General features: G+C 33.6%; 1 protein-coding gene across 1 annotated transcript in view; it reads left to right on the forward strand.

The window, feature by feature from the left end:
• The first annotated feature begins 4,859 nt into the window (after window positions 1–4,859).
• The window catches only part of Camta (Calmodulin-binding transcription activator), a 211,387-nt gene continuing 194,517 nt past the window's right edge, over window positions 4,860–21,729 (forward strand). Inside the window, exon 1 of the mRNA XM_065511212.1 lies at window positions 4,860–5,513. The gene's annotated coding sequence lies outside the window, so the exon portion shown is untranslated. The remainder of the gene's footprint in view (window positions 5,514–21,729) is intronic.

Consider the following 21,729-nt stretch of genomic DNA (forward strand, 5'->3'; position numbering starts at 1 on the left):
GGTGGTTGGTTCTAGCAGCTATCAATGCTAGAACCAAAAAGCGAAAAAAAAGTTATCAGCTGTTTGACTGACTCCACCTTGTATAAATTCGCCTTGGACCTGTTTATGTAAAACGTTAATTAACGAAAAACAATTAAAATTATGTTGTCAAGTGCATCAAAAGGATCATTTTGACTGAAATAAAATCCTCAAAATCAGTTCATGGATGGAAATGGATTAGACTAGCCCGATTTTGGTGAAATGTTCTAAAGATAATTCATTCGGTCTGAGACATAATATTTGGAGAATGTTTTATTAACATTAATAAACAGTACGAATTATTGGGCTATAGTGTAAATTATTGGCAAGAATTTGGTTTTGGCGAAATATGCAGAATTTAAATCGTAGCAACGGCTTAATTATGAAAGGAGCTGAACTAGTTATCTTGGTCATTTATTTGCTTATATAATCTGAAAATATAAAATTTTCCCAGTTTTGTGTAATTACACCGTAATCGGCAACACTGATTTGCTCACTAATAGCCACTACAACTAAATCTTAAAGAGCATAATTGGGGCAGTTATTATGATAGTGGTCTAAGTTTAAATACATTTTCTTATTTTGGATTATTATTATTGGTCTATAAAAATATTGATCTCTAAGAATCCGAGAAAAGACTTGCAGTTAGTGAATAACATACTGAATAACACTGTAACCAATTGTATGCCTCCATTATTTCGAAGTGCTCTAATAATGGCATATTTCTTAAGCATTTACATAAGCACACACACACACATAATTGTAAAATTCATAAAATAATAATTCTCTACGGATTTCAAAATGTAACGGTAACGTAATTTGGTTTATTTCGTAACGGTATTTTGGCTTATTTTTGTAAGAGTAGCTTAGCGGTAACGGTTTTTTCTGTTTTTTTTTTCGGTAAGGATGTCTTAGCGGTAATTCAGTTATTGAAACAATAGCCGATCTGTGCCGAATCTTATATAACATTCACCAAATTATACTTCAAAATAAATATTTTAAATATTTTTAGGTAAACAAAATTTATTTTTTTTTCCAAAGTTGTTTTATTAATTTTATGGAATTTTTTTTTTTGAATTGCTTTTTTAAAATTAAGTTTTTTTTATATTTTAAATTTTTTTTTTTAATATTTAGCGAAAAAAAAATTGGGTTAAAAAATATTTTTTCCGATTTTGACCCATTGTAGGTCAAACTTACTATATACGTCGTTGCAAATGTCTTTGAAATATCTATCATTAGATATGCATATTGTCTATATTAATGACTTAGTAATCCAGATATAGGTAAAAAATCGAGGTTGTCCAGGTTTTTTCCTCATATCTCAGTCATTTGTGGACCGGTTTTCTCGATTTTAAATAGCAACTGATCCGTGTATGTAAGTTATTTGGGGGCTTCGGAAAGTTGATTTCAACAGACATACAGACAGACAGACAGACGGACATGGCTTAATCGACTTCGCTATCTATAAAGATCCAGAATATATTTACTTTATAGGGTCTGAAAATTATATTGTGGAAATTAATGGTATTTTATGCATAAGTAGTTCTTTAAAATATTTTGTGAAAATATATAGTAATAAAGTATTTTAGATTTCTTGACTTAGACCTCTTTCATAAAACCTGCCACAATTGAGAAAAGTTCCCAAGGGGAGACAAATATCATAGAAAATCAATCATATTTAAATAACAAGTAAGAGAGCTATATTCGGCTGTGCCGAATCTTATATTCCCTTCACCAACTTATACTTCAAAATAAAAATTTTAAATATTTTTAGGTAAACAAATTTTTTTTTTGCATTTTAATTTTTTGAAAAAAAAAATGTTCGAATTGTTTTTTAAATTTTTTTGTTGTTTTTTTCATATTTTTTTAATATTTAGCGAAAAAAAAATCGGGTTAAAAAATATTTTTCCGATTTTGACCCATTGTAGGTCCAACTTACTATGGTTTTATATACGTCATTGCTTCTATCATTAGATATCCATATTGCCTATATTAATGACTTAGACTTTGTGGACCGATTTTAAATAGAAAACTTCTCGAAAGCATATCTGACAGAATTATTGAAGATTTGGATCCCGAAGATTTCTGGGGTCTTCAGAAAATTGATTTCAACAGACGGACATGGCTTAATCGACTCCGCTATCTATAAGGATCCAGAATATATATACTTTATAGTCGGAAATGAAAAATGTAGAAATTACAAACGGAGTGACAAACTTATATATACCCTTCTCACGAAGGTGAAGGGTATAATAATTAAATATATCTTACAGTGCAAAAATTTTCATAAAATTTTCTAAATTGTTTTGGGATTAAACAATACTACCCATTATTATATGTTATTATTTAATACTGAGAGAGAGAAAAAAAGAATTTATCTACATTAAACATGTTTTAGCAAACATTTAAATACACTGTAACCTTGTTTATAGTGCAAGATAGAAAAGTGAATACACTAGCCAAATTAATGACCACTAGGGAATGCAAATTCTCCACATTCTGATTTCCCGGCAAAGCTGGTTAATGTTTTGTAATTCTCGATATACCGCCGGATAATGAAATATGTTGAAAACTCAATAGGGCCCAAACGAAAGGCTGAAATTTTCCTCTGTTGATATGGTTTTTTGATCATTGACAATACAAACAAATTCTTTCCAAATATGTATTTTTTTCAGCATTTCATTGATAAATACTGTTCCCTGGCAGTGTCCCTCTTTCCGAGGGTAACGGAACTTTTCGTTGAGCGTTTTGAAGTCTCAATTCTTATGCCCTGCGTGCTGATGGTATCATTCCGGCTGATCTGCAACGGATTGTGGATCTAATATATTCGGCCTGCTTAGCATGGTCATATATTATGATGTCCTGGACCAGATGTACTGTAGCGATCATCCCTAAAGGAGGGAAGGCTTCTCATACTAGACCTAAGTACTTTAGGCCTAGACCTAAGGACTTAAGTCTATCGTCCTTCCTCTTGAAGACCATGGAAACGATCATCAATCTGTACCGTGATTTATCGATTGATCCTACCCGACTTTCTTTGTCTCAACATGTCTACATAAGGGCAGTTCTGTTGAGATGGCTCTATACTTATGATGATTTGTAAAAAAATCTCTCGAGCACAAAGAATATACATTGGTGGCATTTTTGGATATTGAAGTGGCCTTTAACAATGTGACGCCAGAGATAATTCTTTCAGCTTTAGGAGGACTGGATATAGATCAGTATATTATCTGCTTCATAGGTAGACTTCTGACGATTGAGTCATTATTAATTTTTATTCTATGGGGACTGCTACTATCTTTATATTAGCTTTTGTGGAATCTTACCATTAATCAACTGCTCATGAAATTAGACTCCATGATGTGCCAAACTGTCGCATATGCTGATGATGTTGCGGATTCAAACAAACTTCACTTAGTACACTAAGGCATTGGAGCTATGATAGTGGACTAGGTGTGAATCCTGGGAAAACGGAGCTCAAAAGCGAGAGCATCCAAGGCGGCTATCGCTATTTATGCCTATAGAATGACCATTGGGAAGACCTGGCGAAAAAGTCCTGGAAATGCGAAATGGTTATATGACATTGTGGTGAACCGTATGGTGGAAGGCTCTAAGCAAATCCACCTACTGCGGTATGACTGAGAGAATCCTGTGATTCTCTGCACTAATGACTACGGGTGCGCTGCGCAGCGCAGCACTCCGTCTAGTGCTTTATTAGTAATGTTACCGGCTGATTGTTATCTATACAGATGGCTCCAAGTCAGCGGTTGGGGTGGGTTGTAGCTTCTATATTCCCCGTTTTCACAAGGTGGTGCGTTTCAGGCAACACGATCAATGTAGTGTAACATTTTTCTGTCAGATTACTATTCAATAATCTAACTAATTTCGAAATTTATTTTTTTTTGCAAAAAACTTGAAAATAAGATAGATATTGGAACCGTTATCTAACTAAATGTGAAATACACACTAAATTCAACTTGATCTTCTTCCAAAAAAATATTGTTACGAAATTGTACTTGAATTCAAATATAACGATTTTAAGGGCTGTTTCAAATAACAGTGCTGTAATAGCAAACTGTAACATATCTGTGGGCATAATTAAATAAAAGCTTTCAGTTGATTTGATCGTAAGTTGGCAACGCTGTATTCGAATTCGAATATTCAGTTAAAGAACATTGTAGAAAGTACACCACAGATGGCGTATGTGTTAGTAAGATCTAGAATATCCGAATTTTGACAGTTAAAGAACAATCTAGAGTGCAGATGGCAGTGTTATAAATAGTGGCAGAGGTTGCAGTCGTGAGTCAGTTTTTATCAGAGACGCTTTTCGAATAAACATCAACTTAGTGCCTTAAAGTGTGTTGTGTTTTTTTTCAATTGAATTCGTGTACATTAAAGTGTGTCTTTATTTCTGCGAATTTATAAACGTGTATAAAAAGAAACACTGAGTGACTATTTAATTCTGTTGTTGTTGTACATTTTAAATAAATAAAGAGTTGTTACAATTTTTAAACTACTAAACGGCTTTTATTTGCAATCAAAAGTATCCGGCTTATTTAAAGGAAATAAACCAGCGTTTTGAATACATACTGTTTTCCTTGTAGTTCCTATCGATACTCACTGTTAGAAATGATTTCTTTGATTTTCAACTACAGTCCACAAAAATTGCCACCACGAAACACCCTGTTTCAGGTTGTTGTCTGTACTAACCATTGTACAATTGTTTTTCACTACTCTGGCATCTCCTCTGCCAACTGGCATTTGCCGCACAGTGGCAGTACTGTAACCGACCAGCTGTCAGTTTAATGAAAATTCAATAATTTCCAAAATAAGCTCTAGCTAGTGCTGTCGTAAATTCGTATTTAATTAAATTTTTCTCCAAATCAGTTAACAATTTCAGAAGTTTTCGGTTAAAAAGTGCAACAACAATTTCAACTTCACATGCTGCATTCGAAAAGTGTTTGTTTAACGCTGGTTTTCACGTGTTTTCATTCGATTTTTTGCACTCTTAAGAGTTCTTTCTGTTCAGTGAATTATTATTTTTCTTTTTGGTCTTTTTCATATTGACCAGGCAGGAACGCTCGCTGCTTCTAATGCCAAAAGTGTAAATTTATTCAGGGGTTTGTGTACGTGTGTGCTGTTGAAAAATATTGTATTTTGTTTACATTTTTTTCATCATATTGCTGACCTGAAATGAAAATGAATAAATCGTTTACAAAAACCTAAAAAAAAGTCCAAAAATAAGCGCGTGCCAATAAATAAAAGAAACCTAAATTGTTAAAAATGTTGTATGGCAAAACAAGAAAATAAGTGTTTGTTTATATGGTTTGGCAAAAAAAGCAATGATTGGCTGATTGATTTTGCAATGAGAAAATAAATAAATCAAAATATTCATTCTAATTGAAAGAAAATTAATAAAATAAATTAATTTCCAATCAGATTTACTTATTAGTGGTTGTTCTGATTACTGAAGGGCCAAGGTGTTTGTGAAAAAGGTATTTATATCGTATTTGTTGTGTTTTTGTTGTTGTGTTTTTATTTACATTTTTTTGTTTTTACATTTTTGTTGATTCTTTATCTCCCACCGTATGAGAATTTTATTTGTCAAATAGAGTACAGAGTTGATGGAAATTACTTAACGCCGTTATATTTGTTTGTGTCAATAGTTTGTGTCGAGTTTGCTATTGGCATAACAATAATTATTCGAATAATTTAATAAAAGACTTAAACAAAATTGTTTAATAACTAGATTGGAGCTTATTAATTTATTAACGTTACTGTATATTCTATCAATATTTATTATGTGTTTTAATAAATTACCATTATCGTGTAAATGACGTTATTGTTAAAATATCGTGAGGTAATAATTCATATTTAAGTATTGTAACCGATTATGACCTATACACTAGGTTATGGAAAATATCTGAAAATAATAATAGGGACAATTTATATTTTTATTAGAATTTTATTTGTTTGTTTACAAAAATACTATCGAATTTTTTATTATGTTCATATTTACCCGAGTACCCATTATTGCGACGGCTTAATTTTTCAAATTGCAGGTTCTATAATCGCGACAGTTCGCGATAAACGGGTTCTATTTTCGCGACGTTTATCTGTTATTTTAAATTTGATTAAAATGTCTATATTATAAAAACAGCCGGAAAGTAAGTCTGGGTTGATTAAGAACTCGCGGGTCATTTTAATTATTTTTTGCTGACATAAACAACTCTATTCAAGCAGAATTTTATTTGGAAAATAATGAGTATTAATTGGAATTATCAGATACGGAATCGGAGGATTTATACGATAATGGTTATGGAGAAAAGAAAATTAAAGTGGAAGATTCAGTAGAGAGTTCACATCACCTCCATCGCTCGTGCAGAATGTCCAATGTGGCATGAGCTGTGTGTCACATAGCGCCGACATGTTGAAACCACATGCCCATGCCTGTCCATGTTCAGGCCTAAAGATGTTGGTAATCATCGTTGATGGTTCTGAACGAAATATGGATCGATGACGCCGACAGCACAAAATCTTCACCAACTATTGACATTTTCGGGATATATTGGACGCTCTTGGATCTCATGTGAATTGGTATCGACCAAAATTCGACAATTTTGTTCATCCAGAAATGGGCCTCATCGCTGAAGATGATTTTTTGATGAAAATTAGGGACATTTTCCAAGGCCCATTCAGCAAATATATGTTGTTGATTGGCAGAACAAACTGATTAAATGACACCAAATTTTACAGATGTAGCTTCCATAATCGGAAGACCATATTGGAAGATTTATTGCTATCTATATATTCAAGATTAGCGAAAATTTAAAAACCGAAATAAAAAATAAATAAAAAAAAATAATTTATCTTAAAAATGTTTATATATTATTTTGTCATAATTAAAATCATTTAGATAATTTTAAATGTATTATTATTGTTGAGTAGAATATAAGCCATATTTGGCCCAATGGGCTTGGTTTTGGATTTAAATAAATAAAATAAATATTATAATGCTGGATTGCAGTAAAAAGCTATCTCTGTAAAATTACTACAAGTCAAAATATTTCAATTGAACATTTAAACTGTTCGAGACAGAAATGGAATATTGTTCTATTTTCGGATAAATTCAAATAGAAATTAAGAGGAATGATCCTCCTCAATATGAGGCATAAAAACAGAGGCAAAGATGGGAGAACATTTGTAAGACGGACGCTCAATGGTTTATAAACTTTTTTTTTGTGGAAATAATTCGGTATCTCCGTAACTATTGTACATATCGTCCTAAATGTTTATCACCTCGGGTCCCACATTAAAAAAATTGCCAAAAATCCATTTACGATCCGAATGATCTGAAATTTAAAATATAAAAAGTCCTTGAGAAGATCTGCAAACAATACGCTTATATGACTAGATATTTAGGTTTATTCTTTTTTTAATTTTGCTCTATCTTTTTTTCGTTTTTTAGATGTGGCGGCCCTACGAAGGATCCAATTTTTTTTAAATACTAGCTAAATTTGCGATTGATATTTTAGTAATATTAAATAATTTTATAAAATTTCCTGACTTCACTCAGTTGGTAGTCCGATTTAATTAAAATAGTCAAATTTAATTAAAATTAGTCCGATTTAAAACTAAGGTGGGGCGGAGCCTCAAGGTGCCCCACTTTGAGGCATTGTGGCTCGACACCCCTTTGGCGTTTTAAGCACAAATTGAATACTTAAACTTATCAACACTTCCTTTATAGCCATAAGTAATTTTATTAAAATCGAGCTATCCGTTTAGAAGTTACAGATTTATTTCCATTTTTTTTTAGTTTACATTAAAACTAAACAAAATTATAATATGGTGATTTTCCATGAATAAAAAACGTAAAATTTAAATTAATGTAAAATTTTAACGGTTAACAAAACAAAATATGAAACTAATATAGATCCAAATGTCCTTTATTCAATGGCATTCTAATTTTTCCCATTTTTTTAAATACCGAAATTCCTAAAACGGGGAAAATGTGTTCCAAAAACTGAGTTTTTTTTAAATGAAATCAACATTCATCAATATATCGGCTCGGTCGCTATTTGAAATCGACAAAATCGGCCCAGAAAAGGCTGAGATATAAGAAAAAACCGGAACAATTTCTTTAGCCTATTTTTGATCTATATCTGGATTACTAAGAGCTAGTTTCTGGAAAAAAGATAATCTACATTCTTCGTTTAAACCTAGATTAAACTAAAAATTGTGTTTCTCCCTTATTGTTTATTTACTATATGATCTAGGTTTAACTGAGCATCATTGGTGAGTTAAACCTAGTATAAAATGCCAAAGTACAAACAGATGAAAAATAAAATAACAAATTCAGCACAGCCGTATGACAATGCTAACAAAATTAATCCATTAGTGAGAAACACAATCATTGGTTAAATCCCGGCTAAATATGTTTTAGGTTTAATATAACTGTGTGTTAAACTACGTTTAACTGACAAGTAAGAATCTAGCTCTAAGTCAATAATATACACAATATTGATATTTAATGATAGATATTTCTAAGTCCATTGAAACGATGTATGTAAGGCTATAGTAAGTTGGACCTACAATGGGTCAAAGTCGGGAAAAATATTTTTAACCCAACTTTTGTTTTTAAATTAAAAAAAAATTTGGATAAAACTTTTTTAAAAAAAATTAAAAAACAAATTCGCCAAAAAAAAATATTAAATTGTGTTTACCTAAAAATATTTAAAAAAAATAATTTTTAAGTATAATTTGTTGAAGGGTATAAAAGATTCGGCATAACCGAATTAGCTCTCTTACTTGTTTTTATTCTATTCGAAATTTTCAAGAGATGGTTTGTAAAGAAAAAATAAAAAACTCGTAAATTTTAAGGTTTTAATATATTGCCTCATTTTTCTTAATAAGAGAATTTTTTTGGAGAAACTTGTAAAACTAACATTAGTAAATAGCTTCCGAGCGAAGCCAAGTTGGATAAGGATGGGGGAAGCTATGTCCGCTTAACCTGGCCTTTACACATGCAAGTAACAGCGCAAGTAACTGATCATATTTATACGTTTGCACTAACCAAATCACTATGCATGTGTAAATTTACACAATTGTGTTAGCGCAAAAGTATGAATGTGTTGAGTTTTTGAAACTGTGTAAACGCTAGGTAAATGAGCCAAAGAAAAAACTTTCAAAATACGGGCCTTTTTACATGTTCCAACTTAGGGTGCGTGTTACTTACTAAGATAAATTTTAGTAAGTTATCGCCGTGGACGGAAAAAGATTGAGCAAAATTAAAAAAAAAATAAATAAACCTAAATATCTCTTGAATTAAAAGAGATAACCTACACATTAGGGTGGAGCGATTTTGATTTTTTTTAGGAATACCTGTTAAAAGTTGTATTTTTAACTCCTAAATATACACAAAAAATTTCATTTGGTGGATCGTATATATAGAGGTGCCCCCACATCATTATAATAATACAGAAATAAATGTCTCTGGAAAACGGGGGGAGTGGAAGTCCCCAATGCCCACCTTATGTCTAGTAGCCTTGGATGTCCCCTATCAGTAAAAAAAATAACCAAGTGATTAGGCCCACTTTCCTAAGCTACAGGTACGATTTTGTGGATTGGGTATAAAATACCCACTTCGGCATATGTGGGTTATAAAACGTATGACATGTAAATTTAGTTTTTCAAGTAAAAATTTGTTTTTTTTTTTTAATTATTGGATATAATTATATTGGCCTAACAATACATAAAAATATTTATATTCAATAAAAACTAAAGTTTATAAAGTATAAGGTTGTTTAAAGTAGGCAATTTTTGGATTTTCAATTGTGTTGGGGCACCTTAAAACATCAAAATAGGTCAGTAATATTTCATACGTTTAACTCACCCATTAAAAGGCAACGTTATATCGCTATTCCATTGAAAAAAAAACAAAAAAAAAATTTCATACATTATCGCTCCACCTTACTACACATGTAAGCGTAGTTTTTGTAGATATTCTTCTGGACTATTTATATATTAAATCTCAGTTCATTCGGCTCAGAAATAGATTTTTGTAAATTTTTTAGGGATTCACCCACCGGCCCCCTTTCAACTTACGAACTGAAGAACTGTAAATCAATTCGAAAACACCTCAGCTCTGCAATAGTTTCCGAGATAGTCCTTGGGCTGAAACAAATGTATGTACCAAATTAGATTCGAATGTCTTCAAAATTACGACCTGTACTTTGCGCACAAGGTTTACATGGTCAGCCAGACGGACGGACGGACATCGTTTAGTCGTTACAAACATCAGCACAAGCGCATTATACCCTCCCTACTATGGTGGTATAGGGTATAAAAATACTGCAAATCTAGTTTTTTAAACATAAATAAAAAACTGAAAGTTCAAATATGTTTATCTTATGTTCACTTTAATAAACTAATGTGTCATTTGGTAGAAAATTCATCAATAAAAACAATTTGGCATTTTATATTTAAATAAGGACGACACAGTGGACACATAATATTGAGATTCCTTTAACATTTGAATAGCATTTAATTTGAAAGTTTTCTTTAAATATTTCACATTTCCCTGTCTAGTCCAAAAATATGATGTCTTACTAAATTTTGTAGCAAGTGAAGAATTAATTGATTCTCTTATTGTAATAATGATCGGCAAATATATGTTCTTTTTTTAAATAACAAAATTCAACATGTTTAACCCACTGTCAGCTGACAATTATATATAAATGATTTATATCTTTTAATATCAATAGTCACCTAAAAGAATTTTTATATTGCTCCACATGGAGGCTGTTGAGAAGAAAATAAAAAAATGGAAACACTTTAATATTTATTTTATACATTACACATTTTTATATTTTGATAAAATTCTATATAAATATTTCAATGCTGGGCACTATGATGGGCTATTTGCTAGAACTCTCTCTACCATGGTGTCATTGTAGTCTTTGGGTGTTTCCAAAATCTAAACACATGCACGAACACTTGATCCTTACATAGCTCTCTACGGCTACATGAGTGTTTTGTATGCAAATTCCAAAAACTATGGATGATACAAGTACCCCCACCCTAGAAATAAGTCATGGAGCAACTATATCATATTTCTAAATTATGCCTGTCTAACGGCTAGTTGCTCTCCGTGCAATTTGTAAGTCCGTCCATGATTTGCTGGAATGAGTGTTCAGCGCTGGTATGAATCTATATATCTATGTTTGTGTGTCTACATTAGATTAGATTTCATTTTTATTTTGTCCACCATGTAGACAGACGTAGAATACTTTGCTGCTGGAAACAAGTCTATGCATGAGTGTATATTTTTGTATTTGTACGAGTATAATATTTGTCCTTTGCATGAATGGCTTTCAAAAAGAAATCCTTTATATTTTTTCCCCCCATTTTTCTGAGTTCGTTATTCGCAATTGTGCCAGTACATATGTTTCGTATTCTTTGTTTAGTTTTTGGACTAGAAACAATGACAGACAACACAGTGAAAAAAATAATAATAAATGAAAAAGAAGTGTAACAGGCGCACATTTCATTAGAGGACTCGCACCTAATTACAAAATGACCCGCACATTTTAGTTTGTTGCATTTTTCGCTCGTATTTAAATTTGCCTAAAAGAGGAATATTTACATCTACAAATCTGTTTGATATACTCGTACTTTGTTAAAATATTTGGACAACGTTTGCTATTAAATCATAACGGGATTAAAGACCAATAGATTATTCAACAGTGGTTATTAATGAGTAGCAAATGGAGAGGTTGAATTAGAGATCCGGAAGTTAAGAACTTTATTCAAATCCAAGATGAAAGTGTTATTAGTTTTTACTTAAAACATTAGGTAGGTAATTGACTTGATCTGCCAAAGCGCTGAATAGCTCTTGAGCGAAATGGTGTTCCAAAATTCACACAAGATTTGATTTGAAACTACTGCCACTGTTGGTTAAAATGCGAGAGAACAACGATTTTTCGTTGTTGATCAACATTTCAATAATAATGAAAATTTGGCCGACACAGTTCGAGCAAAATCTCCTTAAGCGATGAAACATATTTTCACCTTGATGTCATTGTTAATTGCGGCATTTGAAGTTCAGCGAACTCGTGCAATATTTCCCAATCTTCGGGTTCTGCTCTAGGTCACGGTCTCGGTGCTATTTCAAGGGGTTGATCCACAAATCCAAAACTAAGTGAAAGTAGGATAGGGTGGTATCATGGCGACCCTGACCAAATGCTGAGTATACATTTGGGACGGTCTATGCGTGATCCGACCTCAGTTGTGCCAGAGCTACTCTTGTTTCCGCGGCAAGATTTTCTCCGATTCTGCTTCGTACCTCCAAGTACGATATTAATACGGTATTCTGTAACCGAGGTATTTATGACGTCTCGATTAAAGCTGCCGTATACGAATTGCGATCCAATCGATCATGTACAAACCTTAGTATGTTCTCCTTGGAATACACAAAGGTACTACCTGACATTCCTCGGGGTATGCTCCAACTATGTGATGTTGAAGCTAGGATGATTCCTCCAATGGTATCCCAGAAGGAAGTGTTTCGACCATACGAAATTGTGTTCCTTTGCTGGAAGAACCTTCGTTTCCTCATGTAGATGATGTTCCGATGTAATTTTCATGCATCATTTTGGCAGCTTTGAGTATTTTTCCACAGGATATCTCTCAACGAAGGTGAACACACAGGAGCAGCTTAATTGGCCACTGACCTGCCAATCATCTTGTAGATTTCGTTATCCAATCTTCATGTCCTGTCGGCTAGCGCTTTAAGAACCTTGTTTCTACTTCGCAATTTTTGCGTAATTGCAGTGGCATGAGCTGATGAGGAAAATAGGCTGTCAAAGGTGATCCTCAAAATGTTTAGATGGATCACAGTCAGAATTTGGGTTTCATCGACTATGACGCCAAGGTTAAGATTTACCTCCAGGGTTGTGAAGTGTGTTAACCATTAACACGATTGCATAAATTTTATGGCCCATCACCATTTATCTCCAGGGTGGTGAATAGTATTTCTGAAGACTTTTCTAGTGATAGCTGCAGGGATTTCTTCGGGATAACCATTAACACGATCGCATAGGCCGTCGCCATGGTTTCAACAAGACGGTGTCACATATCGTATAGCCCGTAAAACAATTCAATTACTGCATTAGACATTTCCTGGTCATGTACCCTCTCGTTTCGGTGATTAGAATCAATCCACTAGATCGAGTGATTTAACATCATTGAATTTATTTTTATGAGGTTATATGTTGTTAAAGGTGTGCTCTAAATTTCGGTGAATTAGAGCCAGTTTTCGCATCCATCCATTCTTATACCGCTATCTGGTGAAATTTAACTGACCAAATAGCAGAATTCGTCCGCCGATTCGATGAGTTGATCATATAAAGCGAAAGGCTGTGGATTGAGAGTATTACAGCTCGTTGCCTTGGCCTTGCTATCACCAATTTTCAGACCGTAATGGCTACCTGTTCATGGCTAAGTTTATTATTATTTGGATAGCGGGACAATACCGTTAGCGCACAAGGTCATTCAGATGTTCCATTCGAAGTTGGTGCCAAATTATAGCACGCTGTTGATCGTTGTCGATTGCAGAGAACAGCATTTCATTGATGACATTAAAAAACAGTAGATAGTATAAAATGCAACCTTGCCTTAATCCGATTATGTAGGCATCAGTGATTGCCATGTCTCACTCGTTCTCCAAACCTTAGGTATTGTGACTTGATTAAGTTTCGTAACTTTTCGGTAAGACCTTTCCTTCTTTTCTTATTTTTATAGTCGATGAAGATAAGGTGCAGGAATCTTGCTCTAGTACTATGCGAAGAGTTGCATTGTGTGCAATGCACATTTTTCTGTTGTGGATAGTCTCATCAATCTTTATTTCTATCCTATTCCGAACAATTTAGCTGAAACGCTGCATTGAATCCAGTTATTCTCCAATTATTGTAGTCGCTTATCTATCCTTTTTTTGGAAAAACTTCAGTCTTCCATATTTTGCGAAACAACTCAACTTGGGTGTACCGATGACTAAATGTTAGTGTGCTGAATCAGAAGGTTGCGGGTTCGATTCCCGCCAAAGACTGTAGAGATGCCAAAACGCTTCGCAGTTTGTGTTTGATAAAAAAAACAATTTATTAAGGCTGACAATTTGAAATCCGTTTTTAAGAGTTCAACATATACTTTGTTAATAGCAGCTTTGCAACATTTCATAAATTTGATAGCTGTTTGGCAACCGTATTTAATGGTAATCGATTGATTAGATTGTGTACATTTATTTTTTTCGGTTCTAGCAACAGAAATTGGTATAGATGAAATAATAAAATGTTTGTCATTCCATCTAGAATTTTGCAGCCATAAGTAAAATTTGGTCATGAAGAATCGATTGGTTACGAATTCAGTTGTCGCAACGAATACAATTTTGTCTGTATAGTCCCCTGGTCAGTGGATCCGGCGGAATCATCGATTTAATTGACTTTAAATAGTACAAATGTATTGCATTGTAATCACATGTGCAGTGCCAACTACTTAGTCCATTGGAAACAAGCGTCTTCAAACTTGCAAAGTTCAACTGGCAGAAGAGCATGTGCCCATGCACAGCGAAGAGAGTCCGTTGAAAATATTATTTAACATTAAATAATGGCTACTAATTTGTCGAGTTAAATCACATTTTCGCCTTGATTATCGAGTTTTTTTAATGGTCAAAATTGTCACATTTTGGGTTCAATGAATCAATTCTTGATCTTTAAACTTGTTTGGCTGGCCTGGGCGATCTTTGTCTTCCGTGTCGAAATCATCTCTTCTGAACTGCACAAACCATCTTACGCATGTTGAAACCGATGGAACACATTCACCATAAATTTTGGTGAACAATCGGTGTGCTTCAGCTGTATTTTTTTCAATTTAAAGAAGTAAAGTAAAACTTCCCGCATATGACGCTTTGTTGGCACAAAATTCAAAATTTTCGAAACCAAAAAAAAAGTTGTTTACACTATAATAATGACATATTATAGTGTAAAAATATACGCCATCTGTTGTGAATCAAGCATTTTTTAATTATATACCCAATATATTTTTACGTTTTTACCTTTTAAAAACGGTGGTTTATTTCCTTTAAATAAACGGGATACTTTTGATTGCAAATAAAAGCAATTTAGTAGTTTAAAAATTGTAACAACTCTTTATTTATTTAAATTTACACAGCAATTTAAATAGTCACTATCTTTTAATACACAAACTTTAAAAACGCGCTGGTAATACAGTTGATGTTAAGTCTAACAGCGCCTACAATACACTAACTAACTCGTCTATAACTCGCTGTTGCTATTTATATACACAGTGCCATCTTCGAGTAGTTTCATGAATTATCTAAGGGACAAAACAAGACTGTTCTATTTCTACAGCTTTAGCAGCATTAACAGTTAAAGTTCTTATACTTATAAATAATGTTAATAACAGTGTGTTATCAACATTGTTGACTAGTAGAAGTTTCGAGCACTGGAAATGTTTATAAACATGTCCGTTAAATTCAAATTGATAGTGCAATTTCGTATCTATAATTTTACTAGGGGATTTTTAGGCGTCATTGGGAATAATATCGTGTTGTGATTTAAAAAAGTTGGAGAAATCAACATTTCTCAGGACATTATATTCTCAAGAGTACAATATTAACTCTTAAAAAGTTTCGACATCAAACTCTTTGAACAGGGCCCCTAGAAATTAGTGGCCTTAAAATAATTTAGACTTTCCATGTTGAGGTCGGTCGTCTTGCAAGTGTATTTAATGTCGACACTATTTTTAGTGGCTCATAATTCACACACACTTTTTATTGCGTTTCTCTTATTGTACATTGTTGTTTTTGCTCTTTGTTGTTGTTGGCTATTGTGTGTTCTTGTTGTTGATTGCCGCCTAAGAAGTATGCAAAGCGCAATAAATATTTAGTTTTTTTTTTCTCTCCACTTGATATAAAGATAGGCCGGCTATTTATTTCGCTTTTTTTTGCTACTTGTTTTTGGTTTTTTCTACGCTCTCACTCATACCAGGAGCGTAAAAGAAAACAAAGCTGCGTCTAGTGTTCAACACATGTTACTGTTTTTTTTTCAAACAGCCCAGCAGTTAGGGAAGTTGTCAATGTATTCCTTAGATACAGTAATTGTCAATAAAGTCAGATCACATGGCTGACTCCAATTTATATATTTTGGGTCAATTGGTTACTTTATACATCCTAGGTAATCTAGCGGGAAGTCAATTATCACTTAAGTTTCGCTAATTCGGATCAGCTATCAGATAGTCTCATTGTAATCCAAAAAGGCCAAGAGGGTGTCAGCTTAGGACATGTACGTGTTGTCACCCTAAATATTAAGTAGAATCACTAGTTCGAGACAGTATCCTGGAACTGCTGGGAGCTTTTAAGTAGTAAGTGTGTGAAAGTTTTTCTATTTTCCTGTTTGGGTCTATTGTCCTGTTGTTGTCATTTGTTAGTTGCTTGTGGTTGTCGATGTCGTCGTTATTTTTAACATTTGTTGCCATTTGACTTTTAAGGCCGTTTATTTGTTGGGTCCCTAGTGTTTAAAAATGTTTGAAACGCATACAACTAATGTACATACGAGCTCAAACAGAAAATTACTTAAACTTTGGGTGGTTTCAACTAACCGTTAACAAATCATGCTTTTCAAAATCCTTACTTTCTAACAAAGTAAGGATTTTGAAAGGACTTTTCGGACACTCACTTACATACATCCTTTCAAAATAGTCAATGGTCATTTGTAACAAAATAAAATGCAAACAAATCGAGGAAAAACTAAAAATTGTAACAGTAACAAGGAAAACATTTCTTCCGCTTCATGTTTTTATTTGTTTTTGGTGTTTGTTTGTTTGTAAATGTGTTGTTTAGATGTTGTTTGGCCAACAATAAAGTCACTACCACTGCTAAATATTAGTTGTTGTACGAGTACTCTACCCCACTACACTTGGAAGGACATGTAGTAAAACAACGTGTTTTTAAGTTCATGTAATGATTTTTACAGCGTTTTAGATTTAGAATTGTGTGTGAGTGTCTGCTCTAACTCTCTCTCTCTCTATTCCAAACAATGTCCTAGTCGTACATTATCTTGTTGGGCATAACTCAACTCTGAAGTGCATTTTGTCGCGTGCTGTCGTTTTGTCAAAAGACAAAAAACACACACATTCACCCAATAAGAGGAAACACATTATTGTGTGTTTTCCTCCTTTTTACATGGGATACACTGACAGTGGGTTTACTGGCAATATTTTGGAATTGAAATTTGTAAATCTTGTGGTATTTTATTGAAAGGGAGGGTAAATTTGAGGCTATGAAGTAAATTGGCTGTCAAATGATGAAATTTCAAGAACTGATATCAATAAAACTAAATTCATCAATAAAAAAAAGTATTTTTAAGCCAATTTACTGCATAAGTTTAAATTTACCCAGCCTGTGCATTCGAGAAAAGTAGCTTGATCAATGATCACACGTAACGCCATTTTGTTGAAACTAAATCTCGCCCGGATCAATGTCATCCATATTTTCAAATAAAAAATCATTGATCATGGTGCGGCAACGATATCCATTGAGCGTAACTCGAGCTCCGGCTTCATTTTTGTAGAAATAAGGTCCGGTGATGCCATCAGCGCTAAATAGCACTGTTGTGGATTGGTCTCATTCCATATGCGGCAATTTTGTTTATTAACAAACACGTTTCGCCAAAAATTAGCCTAATCGCTGAACACAAGTTTGCGATAATTTGGTAGAGTTGTTCAAGCATCAATATATTCATCATGATTTGCTTGAGTACACTGATCATAAATGTCAAAAAGTGAGAGCAGCAATTTGACCATCTATTGGACTTAAAAAAACATCCTTGGGATGAAATTACCAATGATTGATTTTGTGAAAGAGGATATCAGAAATCATTCGAAATTTTAGCTTCCTTCACACTAAACATACTATAAAGTATGTTTCCAATCGAATGATTCGAATTTTTCGGTTCTATCAATCGAATGTCAGTTGATAAAGAAGAATTTCGGTTGAAGCAACCACATTTTTGTTATCATTTCCAAAATTGTGTAGCCACAACTTTAAAATTCGATCACAAAGGTAGAATCATTCGATTGGCAACAAATTCGGTTCCTATCACGAATCTGTTTGCTCTGTGTAACTATAAAGTCTTTAATGGGAGAATTTCGGGAAAATGTTGAGAAATTTATAAATACCAGCGAATCGTTATATGTTCCCGCATATGCTCTACTTCTTTAATTTGAAAAAAAGTGCCACTGAAGCACACCAATGTGTTCCATCGGTTTCAATGAGTGAGATAAGTTTTGACACAGAAGACAAATATCCGGGGTTGTCATACAATCCAATCATTGTCGGAATCGGGTTTGAAAACGACAAAAAGGTACATTTGATTTATGAAAGCCATTGTAATTTTTTGATTAATGAAGAATTTAATTCTAGATCGAATATAAAACCGACAACTTTCGATTTCACGAGACCAAAGTACTTCTTCTGTCATTTTCAAAACCGATTCCGACAATGATTTGATTCTATGACAGCCCCGATCGATCAGGCTGTCAAAAAATATTTGAAGGCCAAGAATTTAAGGCATCACTCCATGAAGATTGTTCTCAAAATCAACAAGAGCTTGCAAAATCATTGGGAGCTACTCAATCAGCAATTTCAAAACGTTTGCAAGCAGGAGGATTCATCCAAAAGCAGGAAAATGGGGTACCATACGAATTGAAGCTGAGAGTCCTTGAATGACAAATTTTTGTTGAAAAAATAGATCCATTACGGTAACCTAAAGCGTAAGATATCGTATGTGAAGTCCGCCCAACTAGCCGAATCGATACCAATGCCAATTATATATGGCGCTAAGGTAATGCTCTGTATTTTGTAGGAGCAAAAGGGTCATATCATGAGCTGCTGAAATCTGGCCAGACCATCACAGTTAACATTTACCGAACGCAACAGATTCGTTTGAAGCGAGCATTTACCGAGAAACGCTCAGAATATGCGGCCAGATATGAAACCGTAACATTCTATCATGACAATGCTCGGTCACATGTTGCAATACATACTATTTAGAAAGAAGTGGTTGGAAAGTATTGTCTCACCTTTCCCCTTCAGACTACCATTTCTTTCGATCTAAACAGAACGCTCTCTCTGGGATACTCTTCACTTTGGAACAGAGTCTCCAATATTGGCTTGATTCATTGTTGGCTTTAAAATATGAGCAGTTCATTTGGCTCGGAATCCATATTGTTACGAAATTGTACTTGAATTCAAATATAACGATTTTAACGGCTGATTTAAAGTTGCATAATGCTATTTGAAAGCAGTACTTCTCAAACTGTAACATATCTGTGGGCATCATTAAAATTAAATAAAAGCTTTGAGTTGATCATTGGTCGTAAGTATGACAACGCTGAATGTTTGCTGCGACTCGTATATTCGAATTCGAATATTCGAGTTTTGACAGTTAAAGAACATTGTAGAAAGTTCACCAGAGATGGCGTGTGTATTCGAATGCTCTAGGCTTCGAATATACGAGCTTTGACAGTTAAAGAACAATATAGAGTGCAGGTGGCAGTGTTATAAATAGTGGCAGAGGTTGCAGTCGTGAGAGAGTCTATCAGAGACGCTATTCAAATAAACAACAACTGAGTGGTTTAAAGTGTGCGGTATTTTCAAGTGAATTCGTGTACATAAAGTGTGTCTGTATTTCTGCGAATTTATAAACGTGTAAAAAACACTGAGTGACTTTTTTATTCTGTTGTAGTACATTTTAAATAAATAAAGAGTTGTTACAATTTTTAAACTACTAAACGGCTTTTATTTGCAATCAAAAGTATCCGGTTTATTTCAAGGAAATAAACCAACGTTTTGAAAAGGTTAAAACGTAACAATATGTTGCCAGAAAGATGGGAATTGGTCATAAATAAAATTGAACCACTAAACCTACATTTCAATCATTTGATTGAAATTATTATTACAATTTACAAAAAATATTATTTGTATAGTTCTAATCAATAGTGATGAATTAATGAACCTTTTTCGGAAACCTTTCCATTTATGTATTTATAGAGCTTTATGTCACTTTATTCGAACAGGTAGTCCATCTCCGTTTAAAATCTACCACACTTTTGGACACCTTTTTTGTGCTCTTCAATTCTCTTTTACCAAGAGCCCAATATCTCTCCACTGGCCTTAGCTCTAGGCAGTTTGTAGGATTTGCCTCTCTTGGTACAAATAACATATTATTGTTCTTGTACCACTCAAGACCTTGCTTACCATAGTTACAGGATGCCAAATCAGACCAAAAATAACTGACACATTAATAAAAAAGTCTTATGAATGGAAGCCACCACTTTTGTAAACATTCCTTGATGTAAATTTCGGTATTTACAGAACCCTTTGTAAGAAATGTTTGGCTTCTTTTGCCGCAACTGCATATTGCATGTCATGCCAGGAACTTTTTGGGAACATTTTCTGCTTTTGGATTCTAAACTTTTCGACAACATTTCCACGAGCATCAGTAACATAAAAATATTGACCCGGAAGCTGTGAAAAATTGTCCATACGTAGGTTTCGTCATCCATTATGCAGCAGGAATATTTTTTTTAATAAAATTTGACTTCAATTTCCGTACACTGACTTTGGTCCCTAAATTTTTAGCAGAGTTGCTGTCAGGAACTTTTTGAGCCTTGTATGTTTTTAAACCTGCATTGGCTTTAACTTTTCGTACCAAATAGTGTGAGTACTGAGCTAACCGGACTGCTTTCCTACCGGATGTGTTGGCTATAGAAACACCATGTGGATCATTCCTTCTACGTGAACCGGGTTTTCTATCAACAGACAAGTTCTCCCGATACTGTTTAATGACATTGGAATCAGTTTGACGGTAGAGCTTTGATTGTTTGGCCAACTTTTTGTAGGATCAAGTTGGGTTTTGTTGGAAATATTAAATAATTTTTATAGGCAATTTTTTACTTCGGTAACGGTAGTCGAGCTGAAAGGATATTTTAGAGGTAACGGTAGCTTAGCGGTATCAACGATTGGTACTTGAAGTTTTAAAATCCATATTTTGTTCACTTTTCACACACTGTTCCAACCAACTATTGAACAATTTAAAGTCAATTTGGATTTACTCTTGGCACACACTGTTTTTTTGTTCGCCTTTTATTCAATCTCATTGATATATTTGCTTTTTGCTACTTTATACTGCTTGTTTTTCTTAATTTTTTTTTGTTCATATTTGGAGGAAATAAAAACTTTGTGAAACTTTGCTAGGGCGGAGAGGCAGGGGGAAAATGTGTTTACAATGGATGTCATTGTCATTTCATGGCCCGCACTTTCGAAAAACTCAATAAATGAACAACTTCTAACTCTAACTATACAACATTCATACTTTTTATAAAAACAGAAAGAGTGTGTGAGAGATAGAGAGAGAGAGAGAGAGAGCGAGTGGATGAAATATATCTACGCGAAATATCGTAACAGTGACGGTATTTCAAACGCAAAAATATACAACAAAGTACACAAGTACATGACAATATGAAGTAATAAATTTCCGGTTGGTTTACCCTTTAGATGGTTTATCTTTCTTTTCTTTCTTCGTGGACTTCATTGCTACTAGGTTTTTTTTTACGAACAAAGAAGCTATGGTGTGGTGG

Source organism: Calliphora vicina, chromosome 5, assembly GCF_958450345.1.
Source record: "Calliphora vicina chromosome 5, idCalVici1.1, whole genome shotgun sequence".
In the NCBI taxonomy this organism is placed as follows: domain Eukaryota; kingdom Metazoa; phylum Arthropoda; class Insecta; order Diptera; family Calliphoridae; genus Calliphora; species Calliphora vicina.